The sequence below is a fragment of the Eleutherodactylus coqui genome, chromosome 10 (assembly GCF_035609145.1).
Source record: "Eleutherodactylus coqui strain aEleCoq1 chromosome 10, aEleCoq1.hap1, whole genome shotgun sequence".
NCBI classification, from domain to species: Eukaryota; Metazoa; Chordata; class Amphibia; order Anura; family Eleutherodactylidae; genus Eleutherodactylus; species Eleutherodactylus coqui.
The window spans coordinates 81,613,395-81,630,416 of NC_089846.1; the positions used below are offsets into that span (position 1 = coordinate 81,613,395).

At 44.8% G+C, this 17,022-nt stretch overlaps 1 protein-coding gene across 2 annotated transcripts in view; it reads left to right on the forward strand.

The window, feature by feature from the left end:
* Nucleotides 1-17,022, forward strand: part of DIAPH2 (diaphanous related formin 2) — a 1,247,874-nt gene that overhangs the window by 716,064 nt on the left and 514,788 nt on the right. The gene's annotated exons all lie outside the window — the stretch shown is intronic.

The following is a 17,022-nucleotide window of genomic DNA, read 5'->3' on the forward strand; positions in this document are numbered from 1 at the left end:
CTCTTCCTCATCCTAAGACATCTTTATTCTTCTCCCCCAGCAACATCTTTTCCATCTTCACTGACTGCATTATGATCAGCCTCATGGTCTCTAGGGCTGTATTATCATTTGATCTGACTGTTTAATTAAAGCATAGCTCTCCAGCGTTTAGTGCCTTGTGGGCCACATTCAACTTTGAGTGACGATTGGGAGTCATATTCAACTTAAAAATGGAGGAGAGAAAATTTTAGGCTGCCAAAAATTCTCGTAAGTATGACCATTCAAACCTGATAGACTTGTTACAGTTGTTGGGTCATGGTCAAGTCAACTTGTCAGTCATAACGCAAACACATTCACTTACATTAGGATACAATGCAGCAAGGCAATAGTATGATCTTTCCCACACAACTTATGTCACTCCTAAAGTTGCCATGTAGCTGTAGCCCTATGGAAAAATAAGAAATTGTGAAATTGAAAACATTTGAGACATTTCTGCTTGTCCATGTGTAGTGGCCCAGAGTTAATGGGATCCCCTCCATAATATTCTTTGTCTATCTTATGTCAATGTCTTGTCAGTGTCTTGTTTGTGGGATGCATCAGGTTTATGCGTATTGGATGTCTGCAGGACTGGAAGGGTTAATGTCTGGTAAGTACTGTCCTGTCTGAAAATTGTATTTTTTCTCTGTTTGTGGATTGGTTGTTGACCATGTGATGTATGTTGGATTTATGTAGTGGAATGAGAAGTCCAGAAGGAGAATCGTTGAGAGAGAGAAAGGGGAGAAAGCTCCAACGAGACTAGAGAGAGAGAGTGCAGAGTGAGCAGTCAGGAAAATTGAGAGGAGCATGGAAGAGTCTGAGTCATAGTTCGTTGTTCCCGCCTGAGCCTAGCCTTAGCCGCCATCTCCAAAGATGTGAGTGTACCCGGACTGAGAAAAACGCATGAGAACCGCATGAGTCTGGAGAGAGCTAATGAAACCACTAAGAAGCGAAAAGTGTGAGTGACTGGCAGGAGAGAGTGAAGTAGAGTTACCGGGAGAGTTAATGCCTACAGATAACTGGGACTGTAGAGATCTAAATACCCCGTGAATCCTCCTTGCATCACCATTGTAAGAACTGTTTGAACTGTTAACATTGATACTTATTCAGTAAACAAGCAGAAACCTTAAGGTTCTTGGTTCCTGTTCAGAAAAGTGTACTTTGTGCGTGGACTACTTTATTTCTCTGGAATTTACATCTCCAGAGATCTACTGCAAAGGAAGGAATGTTGGTGTCACAAGTGACAAGTTGCACTCCAGGTAACCAGGGAGGAGATGGTAGAGCCCCATGACAAGTTTAACATCTTTAGCCCGCTGTCTCCTCGGCTGAGGGCCCACTCCTCGGATGTTGCACATTCAAATTGCAACTGTTTAGCATTAGGAAATGTCTGTATTACATGTAGTCATAACACAGAACTCCCATGGAGAGCTGCATGGCAAGGGGCTAAGAACTGTATGTCATATTTCTGAAGGACATCAATTGCATATGAAAGTTTCTTCTTGTTTAAAGTTCAAGATGTAAACTACAAAAGCAGATTTCTAAAATGCACCTACATAATTACTACAGTTGAAAAAGACATATGTCTGTGCGGTCACACAACCAACTTGTTGAGGAGGCACCAAGTGGATGTTATAGGCTGGTGGTGACTGCGCCCCTTAGGTCCGCCTGGCCAGATGATCTTCTTCCTCTGGCAGCAGCATGCAGCTACATAAGTCATCCTCCTTCTGACTCTATTGTCTCTCCTCTGATGTTCCAAGGCATTGCTGTCAGACCATTGGTGCCCCGTTCACAACACTTGCACTTAGTTCTGTATTGTATTTATGCAATGAGCTTGGTTCTGGTGCTGTATTTATGTACTGAGCTTGGTTCTGGTCTTGTATGCATGCACTGAGGTTGGTTTGTGCTGTATTTATGTACTGAGCGCGGTTCTGGTCTTGTATGTATGTACTGAGGTTGGTTTTCACTGTATTTATGTACTTACCGTAACTTGGTTCTGGTGCTGTATTTATGGTATGAGCTTGGTTCGGGTACATTATTTATTCATTGAGTTGTTTTGGTATGGTTATGCTCCTATCTTGCTGTTTTCTGCAAGAGCAAAACACAGGCGGCCTGCCTATCAGTGCAATATATTATTTTCTTCTTATGGCGGGCGGCCAAAACAAATTCCACACAAGTTGCCATCTAACCTAAGGCCAGCCCTGGGAAAGGACATGGATGTAAGAAAGTTGTTGCCTCGGCGAAGTCTAGAGAGCCCCGTGTCCTTCATAAAGCATTAGACAATCTGCCCCAAATGGAAAATAAAATTCTCATGATCCCAAGTGGCGATCAGACTGCGACAATTTTCAGAACAAATTGTTATATAAATTGAGAATTAAAGCTAAAGTTTGGGTGAAATCATGGCGGTTCTGTAGATGCGACGGAGTCTGAGGTCAGACAGCTCTCTCTGTTGGTTTGTACTCCAGAGGTGGTTGCTGTTAGTTCACTTAGAATTGCTGATTGCGGATCACAATGGAAATAAAACACCTCGCCAGCATTTTGTTCACAATTTTTGCTCTGCGTTTGCTGATACTGAGGTGTCGGAGTGATATTGTAGCAGCTGTTTCTAACACCGCCTGGCAGGGAGCAGAGCATCATTGTGTATGTGGAGACGATACTCACATTTACTAAGTGTCACTATACGGTACTGGAAATGACATGCAGCCAATAAAACCGACACTGTATGCAGAATACTGGGGAATGAGGAAGGCATAAGCAAGTAAAGGGTTAAAGGACCGCTCTGCTGAGTTTTCTTTATTCATTCATTATGTATCCTCCAGTGTATATAAGTGAGTTAGTGTTACCTTGGTTAGTTATTTCTTTCTGTCTCATGTTCCTGGCCCCATCTTCCTCAGATGGTCATGTGATCTCAGTTCTGACCAGCTCGGATCTACTTGGGGTTATGTGTTCAGTTCAATCTGTGCAATGCTGTTACATGAACCCTACAACAGCAACTCACTAGAGGGGGACACAGGCACTCCTATCACTGATGATGATCACTCAGCTTCTGTCACACAGGTATAATAGATCTCCTCACAGCTCATCCTCCTGACTGTATGCTTATGGGCTGTAGCTTATTTAGGTGAGTACAGAAGGTAATCATAATTTAACTGTCCCCCTAGCAGGCAAAAATGGTACATCCTAAGCTGATGTATCATGGGATAGATGTGAAACTGAAAGTAAAATAGCTCACTCTCTAAGCATCAGACAGGGGGATGCATGGCACGGAAGTGACTGCAATACACAGAGGAGACCTCCAGAGTGTGATAGGTGATCAGTTTAAAGAGGGGGCAGGGATAGAAAAATGTGTTTTTGCTGTAGTGACCCTTGAAACCTCAAATACACAGGACTATATATAACGTCATTCCCCAGTCTAATAAAACTGTTGGGTCACATAAGGGGAAGAATTTTGCTGTGTTTTTTATCAACATGTTGGAAAATATACGACAATTTGATAACGCTGTTCTCTTTATATTACAATTGGTAACTGCTTGGTCATTTTGGGGAGGTCTTTTGGGAAATCTGGGTCTTCCATAAAGGCTAATATTTTAAGGAGGTTGCAGCTTAAATAAATTTCAGTAACTACAAACACATGAAGAATACTAAGTATTACTGGCTTCCCTTACTGTGATTGGCTACCAAGCTAAGAAGGGGATGGAAGAGGAGTCTCTGGGGATTGGCAGATGCCACTTCTGTTGGAGACAATTGTTTCAAAAACATATACAAAAATCCAACACACACATTTTCTATTCGGATCATTGGCGTATACTATTAAAGAGGTTTTCAAGGCAACACTAGCTGTCAATGCCGGGATATACCGGGGTTGGAATGGAAGTCGCTGCTCTGACCCCTGTGTACTGGCCGACACTCATGATAGCAGGCCGGGTCTCATTGAAATCAATGGAAGCTGCACCAGCAATTACCAGCGCCGACCACTACATAGGATGGGGGCAGCAGCTTCTACTCCGTGTATTCTGGCACTGACAGCAGGCGCTGCCTGGAAAACCCCTTTATGTGGCCTAGACTCCTGAAAAAGTCACATGTCTGATTAAAACGTAATGTGCATATTCGTGGAAGAAAGGCAGCAGACAGAAAATGGTCACTACCACAAGCCATGGTCAGGAGTAGAGAATGTATCAGAGTCAAGAATAGCCGGAGCCAGAAATCACAAGATACTGTAGCACTTTAAACTTGACCAAACAACCAAAAACTCAGACACCTTCCTTAGGGAAATGGTGCCGGATATAGCCAGGGACACCTCATGATTGGCAGGAGATTTATTATGACATAGCCAAAGCTTGGTGTCTGCAGGAGCAAAGAGCAGGATGCGCACCACAACTACCAGTGCAAGAAGAAGAGGTAAGCTGGCAGCCATGGCTGCAGACGGTAACACAATGGAGGAAATCTTCAACTATATAGGTTTGAAAATTCTACTAATTTTAGGCAGTACGGTGCTGGATCTCTTGGATACATTTATATGACGTCCCATAAGTTAATTTTATGTAGACTTCCACTTTAATACTCAGCCAATGACCCAGAATAGTCTTATCTGGGCTTTATTTTGTCTTTTAATTACTTCCACAATATAAAATTTTATTGAAACTTTATTTGGAGCATTTGCATGCACGAGTCTTTGTCTGCTCTTATCAAATAGAAGACTTCTCTTCTTAATCACTGGGAAACAGATATTTCTTTTTTTCTGGGCTTCAGTTACAAATCAAGTACTTATCATCCGCTCTGAAGCTGTAGTCATGACCAATCCTATAAGGAGTTTGTCTTGATGGTGTTGTTGAAACTCCAAGGTCAGATATGTCAATATGTCAAAATGTGCTCATGGCATCTAGAAGTCATCATTCCCACACGCTGGAGATCGTGATTGTAATGTCTGAGATGACATTTGATTAAAGATGTCCCCCAAAGCCTGGTTCATTGGAGGAGTTAGTCTTAGGTATCCTGTCAAAATAAAGATACACAACCCCCGTAACTGGAGGACTCTGGCCTTTCATCTCTCCATCCAGACACTGCCCACCGGGATCTGTTTTTCACTCAGATGTTTACACCTTGAAGTTGTCTGCTTCCGCTTTCTCTTGAACAATTATCTTTCTGAGCAGAATGTCTGGTCTTTAAGGTTTTTCCACAATATCTTGTTCTTGCAGAAAGATTTTAGTCTTATGAAGAGTAAACTTTTGTGTTGACTTAAAGGCCAGGTCAGCTAGAAGCTTGTGAAATATAATGGCTACGTGAAGTTCATACCGGGGTCCTTGTTTCAGGTTTCCTATTCTTAGCCATCAACCTTGATTCAGGAAAACATTCTGGAAAAAAAATATTCCTTCAATTGTAAAAATGTTCAGTTTTAGAAAAATGATTTGGTGATCTTTTTTAAAAAATATATCCTTAAAGGGATTTCTAGCCTCAAGACATTTATGCAAACCGCCTACAAAGATATAAAATAACAAAAGGAGTAATGCTCACCTTACCAATTCCCCACTGCTCCCATACCGGCGCTTCTCTGGTCCCCCGCTAGTCTCTATTCACCTGGCTCCAGGAACGGTGTGTAGCCAGTGCAGCCAATCTCTGGCTATAGCAGTAACATATTGGCATTACTGTGGTCACTATTATGATTCCTGATTACAATGAGGAATCGTTGTAATTGTTGTAATTGTTGTCTCGGCACATGATCACTGGGGCCCCAGGTTCAAATCCGAACAAGGACAACATCTACCTCCTCCTTTATAAAGGTATGCACTATATGAATAAAGTTGATTATGATGATGAGGCATAAGCCTATACAAACACGGGGAATACATACAAACTCCATGCAGATGTTGCCGTTGGTGAGATTTAAATCTAGGACCACAGTGGAGGAGCAGGACTTTTATGGCTCTCAGACAATGTTATACTCTAGTTTTAGGAGTATTGGTGAATTTCCAGTTTGGTTCCAACTAATTCAAAACAAACTTTTTGCCAAATTCACCATACCAACCAAAGTTTTTAAAAGTTCGCTCATCATTAGTTGTCTTCATTGATCAAAATTTATGTAACCAAACTGCTGCATTTGTCATTTTGACATCAAGGACTTTTTCAGAGGACTAATGACGGGAAGCAAGTATGGGTTAAAGGGGTTGATTTAAAAAAAAAATCTGCTTTCTTCCAGACACAGCGCCACATGTGTCTATGGGTGCTGTGGACAGGAGTGACATTGTTTTTTGGAAAAAAGGAACTATGTTTTTCTAATTTTGTTTGAAAACAAGGACGTCAGATGAGGTTTAAGAATTAGGTGATGTTGAGCTTGGCTCATGGGTTGAAAAGGTAGGGTACATCGAAAAATGGAGACCTATAAGAAGAGGATTTCTTCTGGATGGATGTCTGGTTTCTTCCACCATGCTCCCTTTGGTTGGTTGTTAGAATGTGTTTGGTTAATGGTAGTTCTTGCAAAGTGATTTAGCTTCCCTGGGTCCATCACTTATGGGTGACCAAGTTATTTCTCGGAATCTGATTGAGAGCAATGCAGTTGTTTATATATATAATGATATGGGCCCATGTAAATGATGTATAAGAAGAAGAACCACCACCGATGGTGCCGCTGGATGGAACCATCGCTGGAAGGTTATAATGTCCAAAGGTCTTTATTGGACTGTCAGGGGTGCGTACAGTACAGTGCGTTTCACCCTCTCAGGGGGGTTCATCATTAGAGATGAGCGAACGTACTCGTCCGAGCTTGATACTCGTTCGAGTATTAGCGTGTTCGAGATGCTCGTTACTAGAGGCGAGCACTGTTCGAGTTACTTTCACTTTCATCTCTGAGACGTTAGCGCGCTTTTCTGGCCAATAGAAAGACAGGGAAGGCATTACAACTTCCCCCTGCAACGTTCAAGCCCTATACCACCCCCCTGCAGTGAGTGGCTGGCGAGATCAGGTGTCACCCGAGTATATAAATCGGCCACTCCCGCAGCTCGCCACAGATGCATTCTGACAGAGATCAGGGAAAGTGCTGCTGATGCCGGAGCTGCTATAGGGAGAGTGTTAGGATTGATTTTAGGCTTCAAGAACCCCAACGGTCCTTCTTAGGGCCACATCTGACCGTGTGCAGTACTGTTGAGGCTGCTTTTTGCAGTGTTGCACTTTTTTTTTTTTTGTATATCGACCGTGCAGAGCATTGTGTCCAGAGCATTGCGTCCTGCAGTAATTTTACATAGTCCACGGCCAGTAGTGGTGGTGAGGCAGGGACAGTGAAAGACATATCCAGTCTATATAGGCAGTGGGCTTTTCCAAAAGAATTTGGGGAAAAAAATCTATTTGGGCTGCCTGTGACCGTCCTGACTGTACTGCGTCTCTGCTGGGGGTAGTTGTCCTAATTCATACGCAGCCAGCTAAGTGTTACAGCAGGCTTGCGTAAAATTCTTTCCTGCCTCTGCGTTGCCTCTTACATCACCGCTGTCATCCTGTCCAGAGTGAAACAGTCTGCAGTAATTTTACATAGTCCACGGCCAGTAGTGGTGGTGAGGCAGGGACAGTGAAAGACATATCCAGTCTATATAGGCAGTGGGCTTTTCAATAAAAAATTGGGAAAAAACATTCTATTTGGGCTGCCTGTGACCGTCCTGACTGTACTGCGTCTCTGCTGGGGGTAGTTGTCCTAATTCATACGCAGCCAGCTAAGTGTTACAGCAGGCTTGCGCAAAATTCTTTCCTGCCTCTGCGTTGCCTCTTACATCACCGCTGTCATCCTGTCCAGAGTGAAACAGTCTGCAGTAATTTTACATAGTCCACGGCCAGTAGTGGTGGTGAGGCAGGGACAGTGAAAGACATATCCAGTCTATATAGGCAGTGGGCTTTTCCAAAAAAATGTGGGAAAAAAATCTATTTGGGCTGCCTGTGACCGTCCTGACTGTACTGCGTCTCTGCTGGGGGTAGTTGTCCTAATTTATACGCAGCCAGCTAAGTGTTACAGCAGGCTTGCGCAAAATTCTTTCCTGCCTCTGGGTTGCCTCTTACATCACCGCTGTCATCCTGTCCAGAGTGAAACAGTCTGCAGTAATTTTACATAGTCCACGGCCAGTAGTGGTGGTGAGGCAGGGACAGTGAAAGACATATCCAGTCTATATAGGCAGTGGGCTTTTCCAAAAAATTTGGGAAAAAAATCTATTTGGGCTGCCTGTGACCGTCCTGACTCCTGATTGGCTGGAATCGGCACATGTGATGGGGGCGGAGCTACACGATGGTGCGTACAAGGGGGCGGGGCCAAAACGCCGGTGCTGCCGAGCCAAGCCGAAGGGAGAAGACCCATCTGCGCAAGCGCGTCTAAAAAAGCAAGAAGACACCGAAATTAGACGGAGCCATGGAGACGGGGACGCCAGCAACGGAGCAGGTAAGTGAATAACTTCTGTATGGCTCATATTTAATGCACGATGTATATTACAAAGTGCATTAATATGGCCATACAGAAGTACTTAACACCACTTGCTTTCGCGAGACAACCCCTTTAAGCCACATTAACCAAAGCGATTAATGGGTTTCACCCGCCCTCTTGGTTGGGCATGGGCCATTTTTCTGACGTACATTAGTACTGTTGGTACACCAATTTTTTGGGGCCCTCGCCTACAGTATAATCCAATAAATTTTTTGCCCACCTGCATTAAAGCTGACGTTACATCAGCTGTGCTGGGCACTGCAATGGGATATATTTATGTGCCGCCAGTGGCTTCCTGGCACCCACCCATGCTGTGGGTCCACACGGAGTTGTAACTGCATGTGTCCACTTCTAAAGAACCCCAGTCTGACTGGGGCATGCAGTGTGGGCCGAAGCCCACCTGCATTAAACATGACATTACCTCAGCTGTGATGGGCAATGCAATGGGATATATTTATGTACCGCCGGTGGGTTCCAGGGAGCCACCCATGCAGTCGGTCCACACGGAGTTGTAACTGCATGTGTACACTTCTAAATAACCCCAGTCTGACTGGGGCATGCAGTGTGGGCCGAAGCCCACCTGCATTAAACATGACATTACCTCAGTTGTGCTGGGCAATGCAATGGGATATATTTATGTACCGCCGGTGGGTTCCAGGGAGCCACCCATGCTGTCGGTCCACACGGAGTTGTAACTGCATGTGTCCACTTCTAAAGAACCCCAGTCTGACTGGGGCATGCAGTGTGGGCCGAAGCCCACCTGCATTAAACATGACATTACCTCAGCTGTGCTGGGCACTGCTATGGGATATATTTATGTACCGCCGGTGGCTTCCTGGCACCCACCCATGCTGTCGGTCCACAGGGACTTCACAATAGGGAATTGTACCTGCCTGTGTCTATGAATTAAAAACCCCGGTGAGGTTGGGGCATGCAGTGTGGGCCGAAGCCCACCTGCATTTAATCTGACGTTAGCTCTGCTGTCCAGGGCACTGCAATGGGATACATTTATGTACAGCCGGTGGGTTCCAGGGAGCCACCCATGCTGTGGGTGCACACGGAATTCCCATTGCGGAGTTGTACCTGCCTGTGACTATTTATAAAAAAACGCGGTCTGACTGGGGCATGCAGACACCTTGACAGAATGAATAGTGTGTGGCACATAGGTACCCCATTGCTATGCCCACGTGTGCAGCTCCTGATGGCGGTGGCACAGGATTATATTTCTCATTGCTTCTTTACAGCATTGTGGGCTATAGCCCCGCCCCTTTTAAAGAGGGTCGCTGCCTAGCCGTGCCAACCCTCTGCAGTGTGTGCCTGCGGTTCCTCCTCATGACAGACGCACTTATAAATAGATGAGGGCAGCTGAAGGCCGGGCAGGGACACTTTGGTGTGCGCTGTGGACACTGGGTCGTGGGGGGGGGGGGGTTGGGCAGCATGTAACCCAGGAGAAGTGGCAGCGGAGTGTCATGCAGGCAGTGATTGTGCTTTGTTGGAGGTAGTGTGGTGCTTAGCTAAGGTATGCATTGCTAATGAGGGCTTTTCAGAAGTAAACATTGTTGGGAGGGGGGGGCACTCTTGCCGCTATTGTGGCTTAATAGTGGGACCTGGGAACTTGAGATGCAGCCCAACATGTAGCCCTTCACCTGCCCTATCCGTTGCTGTGTCGTTCCCATCACTTTCTTGAATTGCCCAGATTTTCACAAATGGAAACCTTAGTGAGCATCGGCGATATACAAAAATGCTCGGGTCGCCCATTGACTTCAATGGGGTCCGTTACTCGAAACGAACCCTCGAGCATCGCGAAAATTTCGTCCCGAGTAACGAGCACCCGAGCATTTTGGTGCTCGCTCATCTCTATTCATCATGTATATACAAGATATGTTATGTAGCACATGTAGTATAGTCTTAAATATCGTCCTCCCAAGGGTGAAGGGAAAAGGTTCATGATGCTGATTTGCATCCCCTCTCAAACTCCTGCCCTGTAACCCTACAGAAATGTTGTTTGCGCAATATGAGACTCAGCTGTCGGTGTTGTGCCGTTTGCGCCTATCATCCCGATGGAAGAAGGAATTATAAAGGGAATAGATGTGTGATACAGAGGGGCTGTTGAGTTTAAATAGATCTAAACATTGATTTACCTTTGTAGCTGTGTATGATCCAAGGGCTCAGAATCAGCATTGACACTATAAAGGACGGTTCCAGACATACCGGCGTGCTTTTGGAACTTGACAACAATGGTTAATAGTGTTTATTGTGGTCACAACGTATCCTGGTACTAGAAGGATGAGGCACAACAGAGAATTTTTGATCTGCTTGTGGTGTTCAATTTCAACTTTTAGCTCTTTTTATCATCATAGGTATTTTATGAGAGAGTGAATCTCACAAGGAGATTCCAAAAATATCCGTTCCATTATATCCAAACTATTTAATCTTGTAATGATTATGTTCACTTTTCACAATTTTTAGCACTTAAAGGGTTTATGCCACAATAGACTTTAACACCTATCCATGGGATAAATTATAAAAGTCTGATCCATGGGGTTCTCATCTCTGAGACTCCCACTGATCCCGAGAATGGGTATGCCGTGTCCTCCTCTCCTGCTCACTGCGACATCACTGCAACCACTGCAGTTAGGAGGAGACTGAATGGAGTGGCACTCACGCATGTGCAGAGTCAGTTCATTCATCTTCACTGAGACTGCTGGATTGGATTGAATGTATTGGCGCCACACAAGTGAGACCTTTGCTTCATTCAATTTGACAATACTGCAGGTGGGTGTAGTGTTCTACAAATCGGTGGGGGTCTCATCAGTGAATACCCCATTGATCAGACTTTTATCACCCTAATTATAGATAGGTGATAAAAGTCTATTACAGTACAAACCCTTTAAAGTAGATGTCTTGTAGTGATATCGAAAATTCCTAAAGATATGCATACTGTTGAGGCCCACGACAGTCTGTCTATGCCAAAATACTCCATTCCCCATCAACATTATGAAAAAAACATCAATTGACCATTAATCTTGGATGACCGCAGTCCACCTGAGGGAGAGAACCCTCTAGTGCACAAAATGCCCTAGTGGGGAATATAGAGCGTTGAGTCAAAAAGTCGGATCCAGCGCTTTATCTCACTACCGGTGTCCTGTATCAAAATAACAATAGTGTATTTGAATAAGAAGGCATGGATGCGCTACACAATGGTATGGCGCACCGTCCCCTGGGAGCCCCGGAACATGGACTTTAATTTTGTGTTATGCCATATGTAAGAGAGTAGAAACCAATTGTAAAGTTGAAAACTAGCATGTGAGAAGCAGAAATTTGCTTTCTGCCTTTCTAAGTCTGGTGGGACCGCTGCTATGAGTGAAGTTAGGGAAGCGGACTTGAAGTGGCCTCCTTCTGCTATGACAGCGGTCCACCGTCCTCTGCAGGAGATTCAGGTACTAATGCCGCGTTGAGAATCCAACGAGGCAATCACATCATATTCAAACCCACACGTTCACACTGAAGCCTGCTCTTTCTTCTGATTGGGTTGCGCTCTTACTAGTAGTCTGCATTACATCTGAACTGAATTCGGTGCTTCACTGTTCACTATCACATTCACAGTGATGGCGTTGGCCCCGGACTGCACTGTCAAACAACTCCATACATGTATCGTAGTAGAAGCAGGACACTTTCAGTCCGCTTTCCTTACTTCAGTCGTAGCAGCGGTCCCACCAGATGTAGAGGGATGGGGAAAGCAGATATCTGCTTCTCACATGCTACCCTTCAACTTCGTAGTTGGGTTTTACTCTCTATCTCTTACAGGAGCCACAACACAAAATTGAGAACCATGTTCTGGGCCCCCAGAGGCCGGTGTGCCATACCATCGTGTAGAGCAGGGGTGTCAAACTCATTTTTTCTGAGGGCCACATCAGCCTTATGGTTGCCTTCAAAGGGCCGATTCTAATTGTAAGACAGTAAAGTAAAGTAAAAGTAAACCCCACAGTGGCCTGATTGGTAATAAGGTCCTCCATAGTGGCCAGTGGCGCACACCATTCTGCACATACACACGCACGCCATTCTGCGCATACACACGCACGCCATTCTGCGCATACACACGCACGCCATTCTGCGCATACACACGCACAGCATACTGCGCATACACACGCACGCCATTCTGCGCATACACACGCATGCCATTCTGCGCATACACACGCACGCTATTCTGCGCATACACACGCACAGCATACTGCGCATACACCCGCACAGACGCACAGCATTCTGCACATACACACGCACGCCATTCTGCGCATACACACGCACACCATTCTGCGCATACACACGCACGCCATTCTGCGCATACACACGCATGCCATTCTGCACATACTGAAGCACAGGATTCTGCACATACAGACGCACACCATTGTGCGCATATATGTACAGACACACACATATATATATATATATATATATATATATATATATATATACAGACACGTACACACACACATATATATATATATATATATATATATACAAACACACACACACACAGACACACACATACATAGACACACACACAGGATCCTACCCTGCAGCTGCTCCTCCTCAGCGTTGCTCTTCTTGCTGCAGAGATCATGTTCTCTGCAGTCTTCTTCCCTCCTCCGCGGCCGTTGTCAGCCTGCTATCGGCACTCCTCTATTACTGTCTGCACTAGACAGAACAAGCCGAGAGCAGACTGCCTACTGACTGCAGCACGGAGGAGTGAGGGAAGTTATTGCACAGCCGGCGGGCCACAGAAAATGAGGCGGCGGGCCGGATTCGGCCCGCGGGCCTTGTGTTTGACACCTGTGGTGTAGAGCATCCATGTCCTCCTAGTCAAGTACGCTACTGTTATTTCAATATAAGACACTAATACTGAGATATAGTGCTGGATCCGGCTTTCTGACTGCACCTGATATAGAGGGCGGCCCATCTAGAGTCGTCTTTACCTTTGATTAAGGGTGACAACCTCTCTTTTATATTAGAAGGAAGGAAGTTGTCACAATCCCTTTCGTTCCATGAGCATCACATAATGGGGATATAGCTGTTGAACACTAGAACCTTTTTATAAAAAAGCACGGCTGTGTCCATGGCGCTCATGCTAAAGCGCCTGATAGATGCAACGTCCGGATTTTTCACCTTGATTAGAAAAAAATAATAAAATGAATGCAAAATTCAAGAGCAAAGAAATAAAAAAAGAGATGTTAATTAAAGTGGCGGGCAGTAATATTCCCGCATTCAGTTTTACACTGACAAGTTCAACGCAGATTCATTTTCGCAAGGTTTTCTAATCAGAATTCACCGAGACCTTCATTACTGGTTTTTATTCACAGAATGAAAACCACAGGATTGAATTGTTGAGAATAGAAAGCGGTGCCCAACGCACTCCGACACAAAGGCGTGTTTTATGTTTTTGTTTTTTCATTAGAGGTTCATTAGCTCTGTCCTAGAAATTGTACTGAGCTATTAAAGATCATTTCCCTCTGAAACAGAAAAACATCTCCAGGGGCTCCTCCTGAGGTCGGGACCACATGTGCGCTGGGGCCCACCTTCAGAAGTTCTGTCGCAGATCCAACGCAAAATATTAGAAGAATTAATCCTACATGCAGCACTTCTTCTTCCAATATAATGCTGGGCACACAAGCGGAAACCAAATGGACCTCATTGTAGTCGGTGTAGTCCGTTCGGCGCTGCTCGGTTCTGTCATTGGACAGATCTATTCGGCCAGAGGATTCCCCTTTCCTGCTCCCTGAATGGAGTCCCCGCCGCAGATGTGAAAGCAGCCCAAGATCTGCTATGGGGAAAGTTTTGTGATAACCAGGGGAGAGGACTTATAAAGTCTTGACGAGTCACTTAAATGACAAATCTGCCAAGTTCTGCTGGCATACGGGAGCAGGGCATATACATTCCTTGCGAAAAAAAATAATGTACCCAAATAGAAAAGTTGGCAAAACTTGGCCTGCAGTTGTGTCTCAGGCAGATGTGTAAATGATTACAATGATACCTAACGACACATCAGGCCGGAACAACTCCTCATATATGTGAAGTCATAGTAATACCAGGTCCCATAATACCTTATATATAATTAGCAGCACTGTATGCCAAAAGAAGTAAAACCATGCAAAAAAACCCACCAAATTAACAAAAAATATAAATCTTTATTGAATACACAAAATTTAAAACATTAAAAAAGTTGCGGTGCCTCAAAGAGTTTCAGCCATACAAGATTGTTCTGCCCAAGAGGAGGAGGAGCAGTGGTTATGTGATGGTGTGCAGACACGATGGACAGGCTCCAGATGGCCCAGGCTAGCGGCATTCCAGCCGGGTTCTAGAGGCTCCTCTGAATTGTACAGTATTTCCCAATAAATTATCCTTTCCCTCTAATATTGTAATTACAATCACACATAGAAAGTTTTATCCAATTCCAACAACTCCTTCTTGGTGTTTTTGTCATCACAAGACTGATGTAGCATTCTGCTTTGCAAGACAACTGAATTCAGAGATACATCTCCAGTTCCTATATCCAGAAGGTAGTAGTATACGCCGGTCCACCAAAATACCATGGATGCACAGAAATAGATAGGCAACCACCACAGAAGGAAAACAGGATCCAACATACAGAGCGGTAAAAGTAGTGAAACATTATTGGAAGAACCTCCTGTGAAACAGATGCAGACATCGTCAAAGGCTTACAAAATACCCTTAGTCATAGCACATCAGCTTTACCACGAATGGCTAAATGTAATTAAATGGTAATTATTAAGGAGGTGATAGCTATCAATGAGCTCATCTCCCCGAATCATCTTCTCCTGTCAAGCTCAACTGATTCCTAGGTAAGTTGGGTGACAACCAAGATGGCTGCAGTTGCAGCTCCCACAAGGGTTGTCGCCATGCTTTCTCAGTCACTTGAATGACATGCATATGGGAAAGTTAAGTAGCAACTGCTTCGGTGGTCATATTGGTTGTCATCCAGCTTTTCCAGGAACAGATGTACTTAAAATAATTTGCACCCCTTGACATATTAGGGCATATGAATGACATAGAATGGAGTCATTTGCCTGGGACTTCCCTCTCTGACCCAGTGCACAGAAACACTCATGTGAATGTCCATGGCTTCCCCCGACAGAAGTGTTTCCTGGGGGTACCAAGAGCCAAACTTGGGGCAATTAGCGTATCACCCTGAGTCCTGCATTCTGGGATGGGTTGTGCATTTTGGTACAGCTGTAAGGGGGTTTTGGGAGCTCTCGTGTGCAATGGGTGTACTGGGACGTAGTTAACATGAGACTGAGTCACATACTTTGGACTGTTCCTAAATTAAACTTGTCAAGCTCTGGTTCCACATGTCCGCCCATGTTGTTGGGTACCTGTCCGCCACTAGGACTTCTTATCTATCTAGCAGTTGTTTAATTGTTATTTTTTTTGCATCTGTTTCTTACATTTTTCTGTGTCTCCAGGTGCTGGTTTGAGTGCTAGGGTGATGCAGTGCGGGAGTTAGGGAGGCGGTACCTTGTTACTAGGCAACCTAAAATTGATAAAGTTCCACAGAGTAGCTGAAGCTGGTGTAGTGACGCAGAAGGGAATAAGCTATACTCCAGAGAACTGCTGAAATGATCAAGGACCAGTGTTGCTGAATCAGGTGGTGACACCGAATACTGATAGACCTAGCAGTAGAACCGACGCTGCTACCAGTTAACTAGAGCCCATCTGTTTTCAAAAGGCCAGCATTGAGTAAACTGAACTTATTAAAAGAAGGTGCCACAGTGTTCCCACATACAATAAAAGGTGTTTATGCAAAGCCGCAGTCCATCGTCAGTGACGTGCTTGTCATTAGCTGACGAGTAGGAAGCATTAGTGGGGTTTCTCCTAACTTGGAGGATCGCAGGCGCTGTTTCCATCTATCTTGGGGACCAAAATGGTGGTCTGTGCCGGGGCCTGTATAGTTGTGGGTGTCATAGTGGCTTTGTTTGTGTAACTCGGTATCAGGCTCATTAAGCTATCGTGGCCCTGGCTTTGGCCAAGCTAAGTCTGGCTTTGGCCTGTGTCGTTCAGCTTCAAACATCATCCTGGGCATGATGACCCACCAGATGCTTCAGGGGTAGCTCTGGAAGAACGAAGCCTTACTCATGCTTTACTGCTGAACAAACTTTAATATAACAAGATGAAAACAGTGCAAAAGTGAAGGCTTTACTTGGGCCACAGACAACCATCACCGTTCTTGTCCCTTTAGTCGGTAACCAGCTCTTGGATAAGATATTCCTGTAATTGGGATACAATAGTCCTCTTCTAGGTAGGTTTGTGTACAAAGTCTCTGTCACTACTTTCCTGGGTACTGGGTGTACTAACCGATAGTGAGCCCGCCAATAATGTTAGCTTTTTGGTGGTGTCATAAAGAGGGATGGACCAGCCCCTGGCAACTGGTGGAGTAACAGTTTGTCTTGCTTTATCTAAGCTAGCCTATAAGGCACTCTGCTGGTGGCCCCATCAGGGTCAACTACAAGATCTCATTCCAGCTGCGTCCAGCTTGCAGTTCTACTTCC